This window comes from Carlito syrichta, unplaced genomic scaffold (genome assembly GCF_000164805.1).
Source record: "Carlito syrichta isolate Samal-C Ts95f unplaced genomic scaffold, Tarsius_syrichta-2.0.1 Scaffold316213, whole genome shotgun sequence".
NCBI classification, from domain to species: Eukaryota; Metazoa; Chordata; class Mammalia; order Primates; family Tarsiidae; genus Carlito; species Carlito syrichta.
This window is the reverse complement of record NW_007260309.1, coordinates 317,460-341,246: the sequence shown is the minus strand read 5'-3', so window position 1 is coordinate 341,246 and position 23,787 is coordinate 317,460. Positions and strand designations below refer to the sequence as shown.

The window sequence follows — 23,787 nt, the reverse complement described above, 5'->3', positions numbered from 1 at the left end:
GGGCGCGGGGCTCGCGGCGGGACTGGGCGCCGAGGGCGGGGCTCGCCGGCCGCGGCAGCTGCTGGCGGGTTTCCGCCAGGCAGGCGCCGTGTTCGGAACGTCCGGGTGGAAGGCGCCGGGTGTGCCGTCCGGGGCTTCGGGGCCTGCGTCGCCGGGTCCGAGCCCGGCTCTGCTCGGCGGGGCGGCCGGTAGGGCGAGACTAGGAGCGCCGTTAAAGCCGAGACGATGAGGGTCCTGCGTCCTGACCCTTTCTGGGCGGTGTGTGCTTTTCTGGGTCTTTAAACAGGCCGGGGGGCGAGGGAGGGGGAGGTGGCGTAGAACTGTGGACATCTGGGCACCAGGGGGAGTCCTGGAAAGTCCGCAAGTCTCTGTCCATAGTGCACCGTCTCCTTGTTCCTTTGTTTAGCCAAAGTGCACATACTCCGTTTCCCAGAGATAACCTGAACAGCTGCATGCTTCTTCCCACCTCATGTTTTCAGCCTCTCAGATTTATTTTAGCTACGTGCGAGCATGAGCTAAGGTGAGAGACCCCTCTACGGCTAATTTGAGTTGATTATGCTAGTCTAACGATGCCTCACAAGTTTGTGATCTGAGAAGTCTAAGTTCTGTTTTTCTCTAATGGGTAATTTTCAAGACATTTATTGGAGCTAGTTAGGCTATGGGTGTTCGTGCATTTTCAGGCACATTGCTGGTCTTGGGGGGAAAGACTAATGATTCCTGTCCTGTGGATTGTCTTCCACTTGTGAAGGAAGGACAACTATCCCAAAGGACCAAGAAAGTCCACCATAGAAAAATGGCGCGAGCCTACAAAGTAAAAAGCACCTCTGGCACACAGGAGACCAAGTTCAGTGTCTTCCGAGCAGTTGATCACCGAGCAAGTCAGAGGAGGATGGGCGTGGAACGTGTCCCGAGTGACACTGGCCTTGCTTGACGCTTCAGCCTAACATGTCTGTGTGTCAGCACCACCCTTCCATGGGTTTGTCACCTTGAAAAGATGCATTCGCTTATTTATTTCAACTTCAGTTTTTCGTTAACTGTAAAATGTATTTTAACAGTAGGTGTTGAAATGTTTTTAAAAATTTCAAAAAGGTAAATAAGTTTCAGAAAAAAATAAAATATCTAGTTCTATATTTCATTTGTTAAAAAAATCTTATTTACCTTTTTTATTTTGCAGAGTGAGTGTAGTAAGATTCTGAGTTCTGTTCTATTTTAGTGTGACTTGAACCGGAATCCAAAGGCATTCTTTGGGAATTCTTCCTGGGGGAAAAAAATAGAGAAAATTTATTTCTCATTATGACTGGAAAATCAATACATTTCCACAAGAAAGTGTGGTAAGATAATTGGTAAATTACATAGATTTATAAAAAATCAGTTTCTGTTTTTTTTGTAGAGTGGAGAATTTGTGATCGTGGATAAATGTTCTTACATCCTGTTATCTGGGTATCAGAGTTCAATGCTAAATTTTATGGGACAAAACTTGGCAACTACTAGAAGTGTTCACATATGACTAATAGTTTACAAAAATGATTTGGTGTCATAGAAGTAATCATTGCACATTTATTGTCTGAAAGAGATACATACTTTTGCTTTTTCTGATGAGGCAGTAATGTAAGTACCTTACAGTTTTCTGCACTTTGTAATCATAAACACTGAGTTTGAGTGATTTTGTACTGGGTGTTTTCTCATTGGAACTAAGTGAATAAGCTTCATTGGGAAGCAGACACATAGGCCCAGAGATTCCAAGCAGTGGTCAGTCCTGACCTTACCAGAGGAAATCATGAAGGCTCAGGCATTCTTCAAGGGAGCCTCCCCTGCAGATGTGCCGTCTTGCTTACAGTCGTCATGGAAAGACGTTGTTGCTGGTGAGGAAAGCTGCAGCACCTTGGAAAGCTGTGGGTCTTCAGGGAGATGAGGTCAGGGGTGGGATGAAAACGGGGGGTGCGGTGCTCTCTCAGAAGTTGTGCTTGTTATTGTCCTGGGGCTGCTTCTAGACATCATCAGATTTAAAAAATTCTCGATGGGTGGAAATAACTTTTATGATAAAGGGAGTATTACAGTAGGGTGAAAGCACCGGTTTCAGGATCTACAGGCATCTCAAAGTTTAGGCTGAAAGGGGCTTTATTCTGTGGGAAGACGCAAACAAGATCAGAAAGAGAGTGAGGCAGGATGAAGGCTGGCCCCAGCAGATCAAGTCAGAGAATGTTCACTTTGAAGTCAGAGAATGTTCACCCTGAAGTCAGCCTGTTCTTAGGAGAGGCATAAAGAGAAGTGTGTGTTGACACAGACTGAGGATGGGTCAGAGTCCAGGGTCCTGGAGGAAGGAGGGAAACAAGTGCTTTGTTCTGACCACTGGAGACAAAAGTGCCCATCTAATTGTGTATGAGTCAGAAAATGGGAAATTGTGTCTGTGTCTGGCTTTGAGATAGGGAAAAAGGGAACATCACCTAAATCATAATGGAAAGAGAGTTTTTGTGCAGTAAGTTGCTCTCGCCGAGCACAAAGGATGGATTTTCCTCCACCACAGCTATTTATCAGAATTCCCTCCCCACCCATCTTCCCTGCCACTGTCCCTTGTCTTATACATCTTTTTAACTTGCAATTTCTGAGTCGCATCCTCTATAATAAACTGGTAAAAGTAACTAAAATATTTTGCTAAGTTGTGTGAGTAGTTGCATCAAATTATTGAACTTGAAGAGGAGTTAAAGGAACAACTTATTAATCGGCAGTTTCTTAGAAGCATAGATCACCCTAGGGTTTGCAGCTGCTGTCTATAGTGGGGGTAGTGTTGTGAGACCGAGCCCTGAACTTGTGGGATCTATGCTAACTCTGGATAGTGACAGAACTGAATTGTTGGACAACCAATTAGTGTTAGATAATTGGTTGGTGTCCAGCAGACTCCACACATTTGGTGTCAGAAAGAAAACATCGCAGGTCAAAATCTTAAACTGCTCCTGGTGAGTATTGGTCCCTGATGAGAATTGAGACCCTAGAGGATGGGTATTTTTCACATTCTGAGGAGGGGACAGTACAGTGTGTGGAGCTCCCAGAATTAAGTTCCTGACTGCTCGGGTTTCCCTCAGTCACTGACTGGGAGTAAGCTCCCCTGGACCACATCTTGCACTGACAGCAGTCCCCAAGCTTGGGAACATAATGAACCTTTTGAGTACACAGTTCCTTGTGGACTGTGGGTAAAACAGGCTGCTTCCCTGAGCTGCTTCCCGTGTGTGTATGTGTGTGTGTGTGTGTGTGTGTGTGTGTGTGTGTGTGTTTAGAAAATCTTTCTGCCACATAGTACCAGTTTATCCATGTATTTAAGAATTGTATTCCATGATTTGAGTGTAAGATGTGAATTTTTTTAGTTGGAAATCTGAGTGGATTGAGTGATGTCATCTGAAGAAGCAGAGATTCTTTAAATAAATGACTTGTTTTATGCTGTGTTTAAATAATAAGAATATAACCCTTCATGGACACACTGTCAATAGGCACTAGGATTCCTACCCAGATGAGATTTGCTCCAGTTTTCTGGTACCTGGGTGAAGAATGAGGTGGAGGTCTGGAGAAGCAAATAGAGATAAACCACATGGCCTCCAGAACAAACAGATGAAACAGTCAAGTTCCCTACAGTCAAAAAACCTTTCACCTGTTGTAAGCATCTGTATCAACTGTATGCAGAACATGGTTAATAAAATGCATATTTAAACAGGATGCCAGTTACTGCTCAGAATAACTCAGGAGGGTCCGAATAAAGAATAATTAGAACAGACTTCCTCCCTAAGAAAGAAAGAGAGAGAGAGGGAGGGAGGGAAGGAAGGGGGAAGGGAGGGGAGAGGAGGGGAAGGGGAGGGAGAAGGACAATATAAAGATATTAATAGAGATCACAGAGCATGGGAGATACCTGTAGCTAGAATTCTGCATAAAATCATATTTCTTAACCTCTTTGGTTTAGGTTATAATTTGCTATTTTGGGGACTGGTATCACAGCACTGCTGTTGTGTCATTCGTGTGCCTTGGCATCTGATGCCAATTTGTCCTATTACGGTTCATATGATTTTATTTACTTGGTTAAGGTGCTTGCTGACAGACTTTTTTTTACCATAAATAATTTTTTTTATTAATAAATACCTTGGGGAGATTTACCAAAGGTCATCAAACTTAGTCTGGAACCTCTCCTTTCTTCTTAGGTGTTACTGGTGTATAGCTTGCTTTGAAAAGTGAAGGCTCTTGTCTTTGTTTACTGGTCAGATAAACTGAGATAAACCCAAGGCAGAACAATGCCTTGAGCCCAGGAGTTCAAGACCAGCCTAGGCAATATAGCCAGACCTTGTCTCTTCAAACAGTTCAGAAAAGTCAGCCGGGTTTGGTGGTATGTGCCAGTAGTCCCAGCTGCGGGAGGCTAAGGAGGGTGGATCCTTTCAGCCCAGGAGGTTGAGGCTTCGGTGAGCTGTGATTGTACCATTGCCCTCCAGCCTGGGCAACAAGAGCGAGACTCCCAACTCAAAAAAAGTGCAGAAACCCAGGCTTTATTCTAGATCTCCTGAATAAGAATGTGCATTTTAACAACATTCAATTCATTGTAACATACATTAAAAGAGGGAAGTTCTAACTGAGTTTTCCATCTGACCAGTGTATGCAACCTGCCTCGTATGATGTAAATAGAGCCTCAGAAATGTATATGCTTGTGTTGATGCCCATGTTTTATACTTTATCCTTCACAAAAATGTAGTATCTACACTGCCTGAGTGGATCTTATTTCATCCTTTCCTCTCAGAGTACATTAGAGAATATTTCTGGGTTTAAAGTTGTCTTTTTGAATAATTCCAGTCATCACGTAAGTTAGATCCTGTTCTCTTCACTCGCTCATTTCCCCTAGAGTTAAATTAAGAGTTCTGCCTGTGGCCACTTGGTAAATATGCTTTGTTGTTGTTTTCAGGGGCTCTTGACATTCAGGGATGTGGCCATAGAATTCTCTCCAGAAGAGTGGGAGTGCCTGGACCCTACTCAGCGAAGTTTGTACAGGAATGTGATGTTAGAGAACCACCAAAGCCTGGTTTCCCTGGGTGAGGACAATTTCAACACACGCTTTCTATTCCACACTAACAATGTCATGGCCTTTTGTAGAATGTTTTCTGGGAGTTTCTGCTTTGTACAAATGAGTTTCAGATTCCCGCTTTCAGGGAAAACTTGGCAATTTGTTGGCGTTTTTATATGAACTTTTTTATGAACTTTTTTCTCTTTGAAACTAGTCTGTATTCTAGTGGTAAGTGCAGAAATTTAATGGCATAAAGTATTGTTGCCCACACCTTGAAATCCAGTTGCTGCTATCAATTTTTGATTCAGCTGTGCTGGGCAGTAGAGTTGCAGACCTACAAATTTAAAATACTTCCTAAATGTTCTACAGGTTCTGATGGGAAGCAGCATTTTGGGATTAATTTTCTGAAATTTTATATGATGTATTCTCCACTGAGAACAGTACTAGGTTCGCAACTGGAGAATCCCAGCAAGAGTCATGTCACTGTTTCTAACAAAACAGGCCTTGCTATCTCCACACCGGACCTGATCATGTGTCTGGAGCAAAGGAAAGAGCCTTGGAATGTGAAGACACCAAACACATTACCCAAACCACCAGGTATGTGGAAGTGAATAAGGCAGATGACACAGGTCAAGCAGGAAGCAGAGCTTGTCCTGTGGTTTGAGAAGGTGGTTTGCACCAACGGAAATGGTTTCTGAGAAGCCTGAGAGTCTCTCTTGCTGTTACAGAGTGACAGCTACTGTTTCATGCCCTAACATTCTCCAAAAACTGCTTTCTTTTCTGTGATCTTCTTTCAAGGTTATGGGGCGATCAGAGTCCTCTTAGTGTTCATTAGGGACATTCTGATCTAACTGCTTTTGTGTTGCTTTTGGGGACTTGGGAGTATCTGCTTATCTTTTAGAAACCCCACGTTAATCTGTTTTTTCATTTATCTTTTTACATGATGTCTGAAATATTTGAGAGTAGTAGTGATTTTTTTTAATTCAGAAATCCAAGGAAAACCATGGACAATGTTATATGTTTTCTGCACCATGATTTCCTATCCTAGGGAGGTTTCAAATGCAATTCTATAGAAATTCATACTCAATAATTTTACCAGAACTTAGACTATCTCCCTAAATATAAGAAAACCTAATGTTATTTTATTTTACCATTTTATATGTGTGTTTATGTATGTGTGTTTATTGTTTATATTTTTTCACAAATAAACATTGTATAACCATATGTTTATCGCGTATGATGTAATGATTTGATCTGTTTATACATTGCGAAACGGTGAATACAGTCAAGTTAGTGAACATATCTATCACCTTACATAGTTACCCTTTTTATTTTTGCAAAAAAGACAGTATCTGGTTTAGCAAATTTTTAAAGCATACAAGGCATTAATATTAACTATAGTCACTAGATTATACGTTAGAGTCCTAAAACTCACTTATCTCATAACTGAAATTTTGTACCCTTTAGACACCATCTCCCATTTTTTCCTCCTGCGGGCCCTGGAAACCACCATTGTACTTTCTGCTTCTATGAGTGTAATCTTTTTTGATTCCACTGCATAAGTGAGGTCATGTAATATTTGTCTATGTGTGCCTGCTTATTTCACTTAGCATGATGACAGTTTCATCCAAGACGTTGAAATGGCAGGATTTATTATTCTTTATGGCTGAATCATATGTGCGCATTTTCTTAATCCATTCAGCACCCACAAACATTTAGGTTGTTTTCATAGCTTGGCCGTTGTGACAAATGCTTCAGTGAACATATGGGTATAGATACTTCTTAGAGATAGTGATTTTATTTCCTTTGGTTTTATACAAAGGGGATTGCTGGATTATATGATAGGATTTTTTAATATATTTTTTTAAATGTTTATAGGCTGGGCGCAGTAGCTCAAGCCTGCAATCCCAGCACTTTGGGAGACCAAGGCAAGAGAATTGCCTGAGCCCGGGTGTTTGAGACCAGCCTGGTCAACTTGGTGTGACCTTGTCTCTACAGTATATCAAAAAATTAGCCAGGCATGGTAGCACCGGTTGTTCCAACTTGGAAGACTGAAGCGGAAGGATCACCTGAGCCCAGCAGGTTGACGCTGGGGTGGCTGGCTGTGAGCCTACCACTGCACTCCAGCCTGGGCAAGAGTAAGACTCTGACTCAAAAAAAAATGTTATTAATGGTTTTCATAACGAGTCTACCAATTTAGAATTCATCAGTGCACAGGATTTTTTTTTTCTTCACATCCTTGTCAACACTTATCTTTCTTCTTGTTAATATTAGCCATCCTAATGGGTGCAAGATAATATCTCAACGTTGTGTTGATTTGCGATTACCTGGTGCTTGATGATGTTGAGCACCATTTCATATACTTGTTGGTAATTTGTATGTCTTCGTTGGAAAAATAACTATTCTTGGCCTATTTTTCAGTCAAATGATTATCATTTAATTGTTTTATCCTTAGATTTGTGCAAGTCTCTTGTATATTTTGATTATTAACCTCTTATCAGATATATGGTTTGCAAATATTTTCTTGTCTTTTTATTGCTTACTGTGCAGAAGCCTTTTAGTTTGATGCAGTCCAACTTGTTTATGCTTGCTTTTGTTGCTGTACTTTTAGTTTCACATCAACAAAATCATTACCAAGACCAATATCAAGGAGATTTTCCAAATCTTTTCTTTTAAAATACTTTGTTTTCTGTGTTGGGGTCTCTGTCACCCCGGCTGGAGTGCAGAGGAACAATCAAGATTCACCACAGTGTTGAGCTGCTGGGCTCAGGTGATCATCCCAAGCCTCAGCTTCCTGGGTAGCTGGGATTACATGCTGGTCCCACCACACCTGGATGGTTTCTTTTTCTGTAGAAATGAGGTATCGCTATACTGTATTACCCAGGGTGGTCCTGAGCTACTAGACTCAGGCAGTCCTCCTGTCTTGTTCTCCCTGAGTGCTGGGATTACAGACAGGAGCCACCACATTTGACTGATACTGTTTTATGTAAGATAACAGTAATGTCCATAGAATTTATTCTTACTGTAACACATGACAAGATTTCTTTTTTTTTTTTTTTTTTGAGTTGGAGTCTCGCTCTGTCACCTAGGCTGGAGGGCAGTGACACCACAGCCTAAGCTTGCTGGGCTCACGTGAACCTTCTGCCTTAGCCTTCCAAATAACTAGAACTACAGGCATGCACCACCATGACCGGATAATTTTTTGGTTTATCATAGAGATGAAGGCTCACCAAGTTGCTCAGACTGGTCTCAAACCCAGGGACTCAGGCAGTCCTCTCACCTCCGTCTCCCAAAGTGCTAGGATTATAGAAGTGAGCCACTGCACTCAACCTAGATTTCTTTTTTTAAGGGTGAATAATATTCTATTGTATGTATATGTGCCACATTTTCTCTGTTCATTCATTGAGGGACATTTAAGTTGTTTTCACCTTTTGGCTTTTGTGAATAATGCTGCAGTAAACATGACTGTGCAAATATCTCTCCAAGGTCTGCTTTGCATACTTTGAATAGATACCTAGAAGTGTGATTGCTAGGTCACAGAATAGTTTTGGGTTTTTTTGTTTGTTTGTTTGTTTGAGTTGGAGTCTCACTCTGTCGCCCAGACTGGAGTGCAGTGGCCAGCGGCCACCTCAGCCTCGACCTGCTGGGCTCCAGCGATCATTCCGCCTCAGCCTTCCAAGTAGCTGGAACTACAGGCATGCGCTACCACAGCTGATTTTTGATTTATTGTAGAGATGAGGTCTTGCCAAGTTGCCCAGGCGAGTCTCGAACCCGCGGGCTCAGGCAATCCACTCACCTCAGCCTCCCAAAGCATGGGATTACAGGCTGAGCCACCGAGCCCGGCTAGTTTTGTTTTTAATAAAATTTTCATATTACTTTTCATAGTGGCTGCATCAATTTTTCTCTCAGCAACTGCACTAGCATTTCAGGTTCTCCACATCTTTGACATTTGTTATTTTGTTTGTTTGATAGAGGCCATCCTAGTGGGTGTGAGGTTGTATGTCAGTGTACTTTTTCTTTACTTTTCTCTTGGCATTCGTCATTTTCATCTTTTTTGAAATGATTGTTGGTCATTTTAGGGTCTCACTCTGTATCCTAGGCTGCAGTGCAGTGGCATGATCGTGGTTCAACATAGCCACCACCTTTTCTTTGGAGAAATGTCTGTTCATTGCCCGTTTTTTAATCACGTAATTAAATTTTTGTTGAGTTTTAGGAGTTAGTTGTATATTCTGAATTTTAATTCCCGTCAAATATGTAAATAGTAAATATGTTCTCTCATTCCTTAGGAGACATTTTTACTGAATTGAATGGCTCCTATCATGTCAAGTTTTTTTACTTTTATTTGTCCCATTTTATTTTTCTTTGTGCTTATGCTATTGATGCCACATCTAAGGAAGCATTGTCATGTCCAGAGTCTTAATCTCCACCCTATATTTGTAATCGATTCGCAGTTATAATTTTTACATTTAAGTATTCAATCATTTTAGATAGTTTTTGTATATAATACAAGAATTCATCTTTATTTGTTTCTCTGTGGATAGCCAGTTTTCCAACACCTTTGTTAAAGTATATTTTCCCCATTGTGTGTTCATGGCAACCTTGTTGAAGATTATTTAATTATATTCATAAGGATTTATTTTGTGGCATTCTATTCTGCTCCATTATCTGTTTTTCTTTCTGTATGCCAGTCCCACATTGTTTTTATCCCTGTAAGTTTGTAATATGTTTGAAAATCAGGAAGTATGGTACCTCTAACTTGTTATGCTTTGCTAAGGCTGTTTTGATTATTTATAATGTCTTGAAATTCTATGTAAATTTTAGGATAAAAATTATTTTTGCAAGAAAAATATCATTTGAATTTTCATAGGAATTACATTGAATTTGTATATTCTCTGGGTGGAGTTGACATCTTAAAGACATTAAATCTTCTGACTTTTTTGAGTTAGGGTCTCACTCTGTATCCTAGGCTGCAGTGCAGTGGCATGATAGTGGTTCAACATAGCCACCACTTTCTTGGCTCAGGCAAGAGGGAATGCTTCAGCCTCCCTAGTAGCTGTAATGACAGGAGTGTACCACCATGCCTGGCTAATTTTTTTTTTTTTTTTGAGTCGGAGTCTCACTCCATTGCCCAGGCTGGAGTGCAGTGACATGCTCACGGCCACCCAGTGTCAACCTGCTGGGCTCTGGCGATCCTTCTGCCTCAGTCTTCTAAGTAGTCAGAACTACATGCGCATGCTAATTTTTGATTTATGTAGAGATGAGGTCTCACCAAGTTGCCCGGGGTGGTCTCAAACCTGTGGGCTCAGGGAGTCCACTTGCCTAGGCCTCCCAAAGTGCTGGGATTACAGGCTGAGCCACCAAGCCCAGCTGTGTATTTTTTGCTTCATTTTCTCAATATTTGCTTCACCTATTTGGGAACCCTGATATGGATTACATGAACATTTGTACCTGCTGTAAGTTCCTAGTAAATAGACTTTTTTTATTATTATGTGATATTATTCTTTGCTTCTTGTGATAGTTTTTTGCTTTCTGTTTCCTTTAACCACATTACACTTATTTTTCCTTCTTACTGCCTTCTTTTGTATATTTTTATTTTGGCAGTGGCATGTCTTGATTATGTTTTCATTACCTTTTGTGTGCCTTCTATGGTAATTTTCTTTCTGATTCCTGTGACAAACGGAGAGTACATAAAACGTCTTAAAGTTATACGGATGCATCTTACTAGCCTAACAAGCTAACTTGAATTGCATGTAAGCACTCTGCCTTTTTGCATCTCCCCTCACTCTTTACTGACGTCACAATATAAATCTATTGTGTGTCTCTTAACAAAGTTGTGTACACATTCTTTTTGTTTTCAAAAATCCTACACAAGATTGTGCGCATTTTAGGCACTATCATTGTGATAGCAGAGCATTTTCTGATTGTATATACACGTATCATCAACAGAGCTTTACATTTTTATGTGGCTTCACGATGCTGTTCACCACTGCTTTATTTTTCAAGAGAAAGGACTCCCTTGAGCATTTTTTTGTAGGGCTCTTCTAGTGGTGACAGATACCCTCAGCTTTTGTTTGCCTTGATAAGTCTTTTTTTTTTTTGAACTACAGTTTTTCCAGGTCTAGTACAATTGGGTCCGTATCTGTGAATTCAACCAACCAGAGATCAAAAATACATTGTAAAAAGTAGATTGTGACATTCTGTCATCAGGATATTGGTCTACTTGATGCTGTTTAATAAACCCATAGTCTGTATACATTTACATTATTTTTATTCATTTTGCTTTCCTGAGTCAATATTCATAAATACCATGCTTTTAATTTTCTTATTCTTTTATCTGTTTGACTAAGACTGTTATGCTCCTTAAGTAAAAAAAAAGAAATTTTTTTTTTGAGTTGGAGTCTCACCGTGTTGCCCAGGCTGGAGTGCAGTGGCACACTCACGGCCACGCTAATGTTGACCTGCTGGGCTCCAGTGATCCTTCCACCTCAGCCTTCCCAGTAGCCAGAACTACAGGTACATGCTACTGTGCCCGGCTAATTTTTGATTTATTGTAGAGACAAGGTCTCGCCAAGTTGCCCGGACTGGTCTCGAACCTGTGGGCTCAGACAATCCACTTGCCTCAGCCTCCCAAAGTGCTGGGATTCAGGCTGAACCACCGAGCCCAGCTAAGTGAATTTTTTTAAACTCGGTTGTTTTCAGCCCCACGGTTTTATTGTGTTCTTTTTTACAGTTTTATCTTTTATTGATATTCTTATTTTCTTTATACATTTTTTTTTTTGGTCTTTCTGTGTTCTATTTAACAGCATGTGTACGATGGCTATTTTAAATTCTTTGTCAGATAATGCATAGATCTTCATTTCTTTGGGATATGTTTCTGGAGATTTATTTTGTTCCTTCAACTGGATTATATTTTCTGTATGTATGTCCTGAGATCATTTTATGAGATTTGGAAATTAAAAATGCAGCTGCCTATTCCAGTAATTAATAGTCTGGCTTTTATAAGGGAAGACTGACATTGATATATAACTGGGCTATAGATTCTGGGTGCTTCTCAAACATGTCAGGATGGGTTGACTCTAGACTTGTGTATTTTCTGAGTTCAAGAAATTGTCCTTTATTTCATTTTCAGATCCCCATAACATTTTGCTTTTATAGTATGCTGTTCTTGGTATTGCATCTTTTATGGTGTTGTAAAAAGCGTTAACTGTTCCTATCATTAGTCACAAACCTGTCATCCCCAATACTCCATCATTTTCAAAAGCACTTCATGTCAAGGTGAAAAAACAATCAACAGACATCTCCATAAAAAGCCACAACTTTGAAAACGTGATCCACTGTTCTTGATCTCTCCTGAGGAAAATATTAAGAGTTGGGAGTTTTCTTCTGAGCTCACTGTGTTTTTCTGGAGAAAAGGCAGTAATATAATACACAGTCATATAATACACATGTCTGGCCACCTTTCTGGAGAAAAGGAAAGAGCCCTGGAATATAGTGGGAGAGAAGGCAGTAGCCATACACTCAAGGAGATGGGACTACATGTGCATATGACACAGATAAGAGGCCCAATGTCAAAGAAAAAGCCAGATTTTAAAATACGAATTGGGAAACTCTTCAATGGAAATGATGTTTGAGAAGCCCAGGTTTCTGTTGCCAACCCAGAGAGGCGTTTTCTATTTATGCTTATGCTCTTCATTTCTATGACTTCCCTTTCCTTTGCAGTGCACTTCCAGCACATTCACAGTGAGAGCCAAAGTTTTCCTCATGTATTGTGAGGGACTGCACGATCTAACTGCTCTTCTATTGCTTTGAGTTTGGGAAACTCTGGGCACATTTGTAGGGATCCCTATTTTAAAATCAGCTTATGCCTTATGTTGGAAGTATATAAGGGAAATAGCAAAGTTATAGAGATTTGGTCCAGAAATCCCAAGAACACTGGGGACACATATGTTACATTTTTTCTGCATTGTAAAATCCAATTCTATAGAGATTTTAAATATGCTACAGGAATTTAGACTGAGTAGTTTTATCAGGGCACAAAGGAATACATTAAATCAAATAAAATTTAACTTTCCATTACAGTTTCTCTTTTCTTTGTATAATCTTAAAAATTAAAACTTTATTTTCCTCAGTGTGTATACTCTGAAATAGTATAATGTATATCTATTCACCTCATAGAATTCTTAAAGAAAATAATACTGTAGGTGAACTTAAGACATTGCCAAGCATATAGTGAATTCCCAATTGTTACCTTTTTTCTTTAAAGCTATCGTTTTTAATTTTGTCTTTTTTTAACATAAACAATACCAGGACTATGTTTTATATAGTTTCACTTTTTAATTTGTAGTATATTGATGTGTCTGTAATTTTAGTTTGAGGTGTTCTGAAATAATATGCTTGAATTTGCATAAGAAGTGAATTAAATAATTAGTAAACCCTCCACATTTCTTTAAATGTTTATGTTTTATTTAAGTTTATTGAATGTAAAAAGTTATCTTTAGCATTTCCATCCACTTTTATTAACCTGTATGTAAATAATAGTGTGTATTCCCAATGGTTCATTTTTAGTATCAGTGTTTCAAATCATATTTTATAACATTCATGTTGCCTCCACTCTTTAGACTTTTTTTTTCCAAAGTTTTTAAACAAAGCTTATTAGAGAAGAGAGGAAAGAAATAGAGACTTGCCAGACCTGGCATGGGAGAAACTGTACCAGCATTTAGAATTGCAAAGTTATTCTCTGCTACTAAAGGCTAAATTACTGATTTCCAATTTGTGAAAACATAGTGGAATACCAATAAAGAAGATCCAGTAGTATCATTTAAATGCTTATTCCTTTACATTTCTCATCAAAACTTTTTATGAGTAATTATAATGCACTTCTGAAATGTTGCTAATCTAACTGCATGCCAATAATTAGGAATTTCTGCTTTTCAAGGGTGCTGAAACACAGTTGAAAATTGTAGGTATCTAAAAAAAAAAACTCTGGTTAAGCAGTGCAACTATGTTTATTCAGAATTATATGAGTTAGAATTCTTTTATTTTTATTCATGTATCTATTTACAATTTTGTAGATCTCTCTTCATGTAGCATAGGCTTTTCTCATGTCAGTTAATTATGTTTACACATCAGTTAATTATGACTAAAAGTGATAACCTATTATCATTTTGGCTACCATTTTTAACTCTATAAAAACTCTGTCCCAATTAAGACAGTGTGGGACAAAATTCAAATATGAATCAGAAATATGACTGTTGCCAACAAAATTACGTATGCATTTGTATGGTTGTCTAAATTTTACCTATGTTGTAATGTATATATTTCTTTTCCTTTTTAAACATAATAAACATATTTTTTTCTTGTAAAATGTGAACACTTAATCATTTAGCCAGTCTTCATTTGCTGATAACTTCTTCTTTGGAACTTAAATCCCTCTTAAACAATATACTGTTTTTTCAGAAACCCGTCAGCTTTTCCTCATTCATTCTAAATAATATCCAACAACAAATCCCATAGGGATTTGAACCCAGTGGTCACACACAATCTGAAGCAGTTTTACCATGATTGCTGCAGCCTGGGAACCAATGACGACATGGTGACCAAGGGTAGCAGCTATATTTATTTTCTTGGTTAGTGGTCAGTGGTGGTTTTATCTTGTGTAGGTGAGTAGTCATGAAAATTGGCTTAATTTCATCCTGTTTCTCAGTGAGCCTATGGCATCTTTGTGTGAGTGAAACACTTTCATGATTGAAGATACTAATTTTGAAAAGCTTTATTACTCTGTTCTCGCTTTTAGGTATTATTTTGTATTTGTAATTGTAGTCAAAACAAATAACAGCATTGACCATCTGAAAAAAATTTAAGTATACAGTTCAGTACTGTCAAGTATATTCACATTGCAATGGAGTATATTTCTGGAATACTTTCATCTTGAAAAACAAAACTCAGTACCCATGAAATTCTTCCCATCCATTTCTTCCTTCACCTAGATTCTGAAAAACTTATTATACTTTCTGTTTCAAGGAGTTTCATGACTTTAGATATGTAAGTGAAATTACGTGATATGTGCTATATATACCATGGGTGTCAAAATATAATGTATATACCTTTCAAGTACGAGGTTCTCTCAAAAGATGGTGTTAATGGGATGAATGCTAGCAAAAGAAAAGATGACAAAGAAAATGGCAGAAGCACATGTTTATATTTTTTCTTTTGTCTTTAAATTCTATAACCGAATGAAAAATTTTATGTACAATCATTGTCTGACTTTCAAATCTTATTTTTCGTGAGTTGGTGTCACTCTGCCACCCAAACTAGAGTGCAGTGGCACCCTCACAGCTACTGCAGCCTCAGCCTGCTGGGCTCAGGTGATCCTTCCACCTCAGCCTTCCAATTAGCTGGGTCTTGAGGCATGTGCCACCATGCATAACTAATTCTTTGATTTATTGTTAAGATAAGGTCTTGTCATGTTGCACAGGCTGGTCTTAAATTCTTGGGCTATGGCAATACTTGCACCTCAGCCTCACAACATGCTGGGATTACAGGTTGTGAGCCCCTGGGCCCAGCCTAAATGTAAACAAAAATGTGTTTGTCTGTGAGTATGTTTGTACTTATTCTAGTTTAAGTTCCTTAATCTTCATTTGACTGTTTTTCTTAATCTTCATCTGACTGTTTTTCTTAACTACTCAACTCCACAAATTCTGTATTTTTAACAGATATATTTATTTATTTTAATTGAAGTGTCATTCTGTCACCCAGGCTGGAGTGCAGTGGCATGCTCATGGTCACCACAGCCTTGACCTGCTGGGCTCAGGTGATCCTTCCACTTCAGCCTTCCAAGTAGCTGGAACTACAGGTGTACATCACCACACCCAGCTAATTTTTGGTTTATTGTAGGGCCGAGGCCTCGCCGTGTTGTCCATGGGTCTTGAACCCATGAGCTCAGGCAGTCCTTTTGCCTCCACCTCTCAAGGTGCTGTGATTACAGGCATGATCCACCATGCCCAGATTTGATATTCTTGTTTCCTGATTTTGTTTGGTTATCTGTATTCTTGTTTAACTTATTGACTATCCTTAATGTGGTGGGGTTTTTTTTTTTTCTTTGTCAGGGACTGTATCTGTCTCCATTTCTTTGGGGTTAATTTCTGGATTTTTGTTGCTGTTCCCTTTATGGTGTCATTTTTCCCTGATTCTTAGTATGCTTTGTGATACTTTGTTGACATTTTGGCATTTTTTAAAAGAGCTACCTGTCCTAATTTTTATGAAGTTGTTTTGTCCAGATCAATGTGACAGTAATCATTAAGTTAGAGAGGCTGAGATTCTTTTATACATGTCCTTATAATGTGTCTTCTCTGGAATTATGCATCTACTCTTCCAGCTAAATAGTTGGACCATGTTCTTCTCTAGGGATGATGGTTATCTGCTGTACCTGTGGTGTGTCTGTGGTACTGCAGTCTCACTGGTTGCTGAAAGAATCATTTACCCTTAGTCTCAACAGACCTGCCTTGCCATCCAAAGTATGCTAGTATCTCCTTCAGCACTTTGTGTAAGGCGAGACATAAACCAGTCTTTGAATTCCCAGGTGGAAAAAGTATGAACTGACATTCAACTTTTCTCCTTCCCCGAGGGAGGAGCAGGATTGCATCGTGCTCTATGGTAAAGGAAGAGAGTTTATGGTGGCAAAATTATAAACTTTCTCTTCCAGGTAACTCTTCTTGACGTTATGCTCACTTGGGATTCTGCAAACACTAACCAGTTTTATTGAGATCTTACAAAGGCGTTTTGGTCAGTATTATGTGACGTTCATATATTTATAAGGAATTGAGGACCTTTGATTTTAATTTTACCATCTTGCTAATGTCCTTAGTGTGGTATAATTCTATGTTAGGTTTGTAAGATATATTTACCTGCATCTACTAAGTGGGACAAATTCTTATTTTCATTATTTTTAGCTGTCACTTCTCATTACACTGAGAGCCTTTTGTCAACAGAAAGCACTGAAGAGTCACTCACAAGGATGACAGTGGAAAGCTATGAGAGATTTGGCCTTAAGAATTTACACTTAAAGAAAGATTGGGAAAGTGTGAATAAAGATGAGGGGCGAAAAGAATGTTATATTGTGCATAACTATTACAAATGTAACAAATGTGGGAAGATTTTTCATCAACACTCCAAATTTATTATTCAGCAGAATATCCATATTCCAGAAATAGCTTACAAATATGATGAATGTGGCAAAATATTTAACCAGTTCTCAAAATGTACTCAACGTGAGAGAATGAATATTGGAGGAAATTTTCACACCTCTAATATATGTGGGAATGTGTTTAGTAAATCATCAGATCTAAAGAATCATGAAAAAATCCATACTGGAGAGACACCATTCAAATGGGAAGAATGTGGCAAAGTCTTTCACTCTCGTAGAGAATTTGCTGCACATATGACCATCCATACTGGAGAGAAACCATATAAATGTCAAGAATGTGACAAGTCCTTTTGCTCCCATTCAAAACTTGCTCAAAATATCAAGATCCATATTGAAGAAAAACCCTATAGATGTGAAGAGTGTGACAAAGCCTTTAGCTCACATTCAGGACTTATTCAGCATGCAAAGACCCATACTGAAGAGCAACCCTACAAATGTGAAGAATGTGGCAAAGCTCTTCATCGGTGTTCAAATCTTACTCAACATCAGAGAATTTATACTGGAGAGAAACCCTACCAATGTGAAGAATGTGAGAAAGCCTTTCATTGGTACTCAACTCTTATTCAACATCAGAGAATCCATACTGGAGAGAAACCCTACAAATGTGAAGAATGTGACAAAGCCTTTAGTCAGTACTCAACTCTTACTCAACATCAGAGAATCCACACTGGAGAGAAACCCTACAAATGTGAAGAGTGTGGCAAAGCCTTTAATCGGTACTCAAATCTTTCTCAACATCAGAGAACCCATACTGGAGAGAAACCCTACAAATGTGGAAAATGTGGCAAAGTCTTTAGCTATTACTCATGTCTTTCACAACATCAGAGAATCCATACTGGAGAGAACCCCTACAAATGTGAAGAATGTGGCAAAGCCTTTAATTGGTACTCACATCTTATTCGACATCAGAGAACCCATACTGGAGAGAAACCCTACAAATGTGAAGAATGTGATAAAACCTTTAATCAGTACTCAACTCTTACTCAACATCAGAGACTCCATACTGGAGAAAAACCCTACAAATGTGAAGAATGTGACAAAGCCTTTAGTCATTACTCAACTCTTACTCAACATCAGAGACTCCATACTGGAGAGAAACCCTTCAAATGTGAAGAATGTGGCAAAGCATTTTGCTCTCATAAAGGCCTTCGTGGACATACAAGGATCCATACTGGAGAGAAACCCTACAAATGTGAAGAATGTGACAAAGCCTTTAGTCAGTACCCCACTCTTATTCGACATCAGAGAATCCATACTGGAGAGAAGCCCTACAAATGTGAAGAATGTGACAAAGCTTTTAGTCAGTACTCAACTCTTATTCAACATCAGAGAATCCATACTGGAGAGAAACCCTACAAATGTGAAGAATGTGACAAAGCCTTTAACCGGTACTCAAGTCTCACTCAACATCAGAGAATCCATGCTGGAGATAAACCCTATAAATGTGAAAAATGTGGCAAAGCCTTTAATCGGTACTCACATCTTATTCGACATCAGAGAATCCATCCTGGAGAGGAAAAACCCTATTAATAGAAAGAATGTGGCAAAGATTTTCACTCATAAAGGATTTGCTGTATATAAAAGTATCCATACTGGAGAGAAATGCTACAAATATACAAAAAGTGTGACAAAGCTTTTAGCTCTCACTCATGGCTTGCTCAACATATGAGCATTCATGCTGGAGAGAAGCCATACAAATGTTAGAAATGTGACAAAGCCTGAGCCAGACATGGTGGCTCATGCCTATAATCCCAGCATTTTTGGAGACTGAGGCAAGATGATTTCCTGAGCCCATGAATTCAAGAACCGGCCGGGGCAGCAACATGGTGAGACCTCGTCTCTACAATAAAAAAAAAAAAAGAAATGTGACAAACCGTTTATTCACTACTCACATCTTATTCAACATCAGAGAATCTATACTGGAGAGAAACCCCAGGAATGTAAAAAATGTGGCAAATCCTTTAACCTGGTACTCGAATTTTTCTCAACATCAGATAATACATGGTAAGTTCCCTATACCTGTAAAGACTGAAGAAGCATAGAGAGCATAGAGACTAAAAAAGCCATAGAGAGCATATGGAGAGAAGTTTCACATATACACAAAGCAACATTGCCTTTACTTATATCATGCACAGATGTAAAGAATGTCTAAAGCTCTTAACTGTAGCTAAAACTGTATTTGACACTAGATAATTTGCATTGGAGACAACCTCTACAAATTTAATGAATAATATGATCTTTGTTCAAAATATCTGCCTTAAGAACCACTAAAAAGTTTACATTATAGTGTATGTGTAAGCTTATTTAATCAAAAGTCAAGTTTAAATAAACATCAGAGGAATCATGTTATAAAGAACTATGGCACTCATACATTCAGACAGTACACTAATAAGTCAGTAATAAGAGAGGCATTATCTGCTTACATGTTCAGTAGGATTAGAAGATTGATTTTTTTTAGGGAGGCATACTTCTGTTTTTTCATTGACAGAACTTGAGACTTTTTTGAAAGGCAAATATTGATGTAACACACTCAAATCACTTGATTCTGTGCCTTCATTCCTAGTATTTATATAAAAGCATGTGGTCAGCTGTTGCTACATTAGCGCCATGACAGGCCCTTCTTCTATACTAGGTGAACATCATTCATCTCAGGATTTTCAGGGATGATGGAAGACACTAGAATGCAAGATGCCTTGAAAGATCTAAGTGGAGAAGGTTTTGTGGCTCACGTTGAGCAGTATTGTAAGTCTTTTATGACGTGAGTGCTCAGGGTAATGATTTTGGCACTGGAGTAAAAAATTCAGAATTTTAGAATATAATTAGCCAATTGCATTTGAGGAAAAAGTAAGGCCAGACCATTAATATCCTGATGTTTTTTCTAGTTTCAATACTTACAAGTTCCAGGTGCTACTTGATATGGTATAAATACAGATCTTTTCACAAACATCAAACAAAAGATAATTGCTCTCTGAAAAGGCATATATGGTAAATTTATGTTTATTAAATAATTAACCTTAGTTTTGAAAGCTTCACTCATATATCTTATTAGAAGAGCAGAAATGCTTCTTGAAAGTTTGTAGTTATTAGGTCATTATGATTGTAATACAGATTATACAAGAATATAATTATAGGACGTACCTTTCTGAATGTGACTATTATAAAAACATTTTTTATGTACACATTGTACTTCTCTTGGTCTACAATGCAGAATTACTTAGTTTTAATTTACAATGGATGAAATATATCACTCTAAAGCTTTATGAGTAAGATAAGAAGAAAAGAGACAGTTGTGTTTGTGTGTGAATGTGTGCCTACCTTAAGTAGAAAGGGACATTATTGGAACAAAAATAAATTAAAATCCGAAATAAAGTCTCTTTTCTCTGCTTCACATTGAATTTATTCCGCTGAAGTCTAATGGCTTCTGGTTCAGAATCTCCGTATGGATATTCTCTTTTTACTTGCCTGTTATTCATGCAAGACCTAATATAGGATTCATTGTTCCATGTTCATGAAGTGTTCATTGTACAGCCTACTTAGAAACTTTAAGAATTTTTAAAATATAAAATGTAATGGTGTTAAGAAAGCACAATGAAGATGTAATTCATAGTGATTGTATTTAGTTACATTTTAATTAGTACATTTTTTTCTTTACAACTGAAGAACACTAATATTGAAGACATTTTGGTTTTATCACTCATTTTACTTTGTATAATTAACATAATTGATTTTATTTACTGGGCTCATTCTGGAAAATTTGGGAAACATAAGTCAAGGGGTTGTTTTGACTTTGGTGTGTTTTGTTTTGGAATTTCATCAAAGCAAACACAACACAGTGCTTGGTGTGTAGTAAATGTTTCATAATTAGCAACATATGTTTATCTGAGAGTGAATTTATGGCTTTAGGTAAGAGACTGAAAATATCCAGAGTGATGAAAGTGATTTTACATGTGGATTCTATGTAAAGATTCTATTAACATATTTTGCAGGCTATGTGTATTATAGTCTGTATTCTTATGGTAATGTAGGTAAATTAACCCAGAAAGAGAAAACCAAATGCTGCATGTTCTCAGGTTTAAGTGAGAGCTAAACACTGGGTGCACACAGACGTAAAGATGAGAATGGTAGACACTGGGGCCTGGCGAAGGGGGAGGGAGCCAAGGATTGAAAACCTGCCTATTAGGTACCATTTTTACTGTTCAGGTCATGGGCTTAACAGGAGCTCAAGCCTCACTGTCACACAATATACCCATGTAACAAACCTGCACAGGAACTCACTGAATTCAAAAGGAAAAAAAATTATGAAGAAGAGTTTTAAAATTCACTGAATGAAAGCTGGTCATCATAAAGCTCTTCTTCCTTGGCATCTTCAGGATGAGAAGCTGAGGATGAGGTGAGGGGAGGAGCTGATCTTGCTGCCTTGGTGGCAGGGGCAAAAGGTGAAGGGGTTAGAGGGGAGAGAGGATAGGCGGGCTCTTGTACATGCACAGAAACTCATCTCAATTTGTCATACTTTTGCATTTTCCTTTCTCTACAAATGTCTTTATATGGTTCCAAGTCTACTCCCATTGCTTGCTTTAGTTTTAGTGCCCTATTGTAGAAGGATCCGTGCTATGAAGAAAGTCAAAAACAATTTCTAGTAATGAGAACCATTCTGCCAGCTTATCTAATGCCAATTTGTTTTCTGGCATTGCTGTTTCTGTGCCTTTTTTTTTTTCTTTTTTGCGTTGGAGTCTCACTCCATCGCCCAGACTGGAGTGCAGTGGCATGTTCATGGCCACCCAGCATTGACCTGCTGGGCTCCAGCGATCCTTCTGCCTCAGCCTTCCAAGTAGCTGGAACTACAGGCATGCACTACCACGTCCAGCTGAATTTTTTTTTTTTAATTTATTGTAGAGACTTCGTCTCAACAAGTTGCCGAGGCTGGTCTCAAACCCATGGGCTCAGACAATCCACTCACCTCAGCCTCCCAAAGTGCTGGGATTACAGGCTCAGCCACAGAGCCCAGCCTGTGTCTTTTTTGTTTTTCAGGTTTTTTGAGTCACAGCCTCAAGTTGAGTTCCATGAGATGTTTGTAGCTCCAACCTGCTGGACTCAGGCAGTCCTGCCTCAGCCTCCTGAGAAGCTGAAACTATAGGCATGCAATACCAAACTTTTTATTTCTTATAGAGATGAGGTCATGCCAGGTTGCTTAGGTTGGTTTCAAGTCCCTGGGCTTAGGTTACTCTCTTGCTGCTGCCTCCCAAAGTGCTGGGATTACAGGCATAAGCCACCACACCCAGCTGCTTTTGTGACTTCTTTCCAATCACCTGGCACTGAGTTGGAAGCACTCATCTATGTCTGCTGTTAGATCTCTATTGTCCCTGTTAGTTGTTAAATATCTCTACGATCCATATCTTGATAACTTTCCCTACCTACCTTGTTGCCATATCCACAATTGCTTTTGTAATGTTCTTGATTGGTTCTGGAGAGGCCAGCTTCTCGTACAGAGACAATGACCATCTCGTGCCATATTAAGCAGAATCTCCAACAGTTGTGCTCACCACATACCAGCAGAAGGTGGCCACAGGATACTGAATGGCAGTATGTGCCACAGCTAGTAGTGTGCTGTTAATGCTGCCTCTTTACCCTTGTTACGCTTTTCTCAACTACTAGGGGTGCCATGTGTAATCTGTCAGTGCGTAAGCTTTAAGTTTATCTTTTTATGATAAATCTGTGTATTTTTTATAGTAGTAAGTGGCAAAATAGAGTAGGAAATATATACGTATATGTATTATTTTTAACATTTTATACACATATACATATATATATTTCCTACTCTATATATGTGATGCATTCATAACATTGTTAGAATATATCTCTGGATTTAGAAATAAAGTGCCCAAAATAGAAAGATAAAATAACAGTATTAACAGAAATAACATTCAAACTGTATAACACCAAAGTAGAGAAAACACCTAAAAGAAGTGAAAAGCTAAGCATAGTGGCTCATGACTGTAATCCCACCACTTTGGGAAGCTGAGGCAGGAGAATCTCTCGAGCTCAGGAGTTGTCAAACAACCTAGGTAATGCAGCAAGAATTTGCCTCTAAAAAAAAGTCAAAAGATTAGTCAGGCATGGTAGTGCCTTTAGTCCCAACTAAGGAGACTGACAGAAGAATCCCCTGAGACAGAAGATCAAGGCTGCAGTGAGCCATGATTATGCCACTGCACTCCACTCTCAGTGATGGAGTGACACTCTGACTCAAAAGAATCATAAATGGTGGTGGCTTGGGGGAAGCTGGTGGCGGCAATGGCCGCGACGCCTGCTGTGGGGACAGGGCGCCGAGAGCGGGGCGGGGGCTGCAGGAAGGCGTCCACCCGGTAGGACCCTCGCAAGGTGCAGGAGCTGCCGGACTGGCTTCCAGAGTGATGGCGATGGTGATGGCGGGGGTGGTGCGGACAGCCCCCGGGAAACCACGTTCTGGGAGATACATCCAGAAGGTGCCCAGAAGAAACTCCCTGCCGGAAAAACTGAAGAAGCAGTATTTATAACACTGGAATTTGTGGATAATTTGTGA

General features: G+C 39.0%; 1 pseudogene; it reads left to right on the top strand.

The window, feature by feature from the left end:
- Window positions 1-23,787, top strand: part of LOC103276508 — a 25,306-nt pseudogene extending 1,519 nt beyond the window's left edge.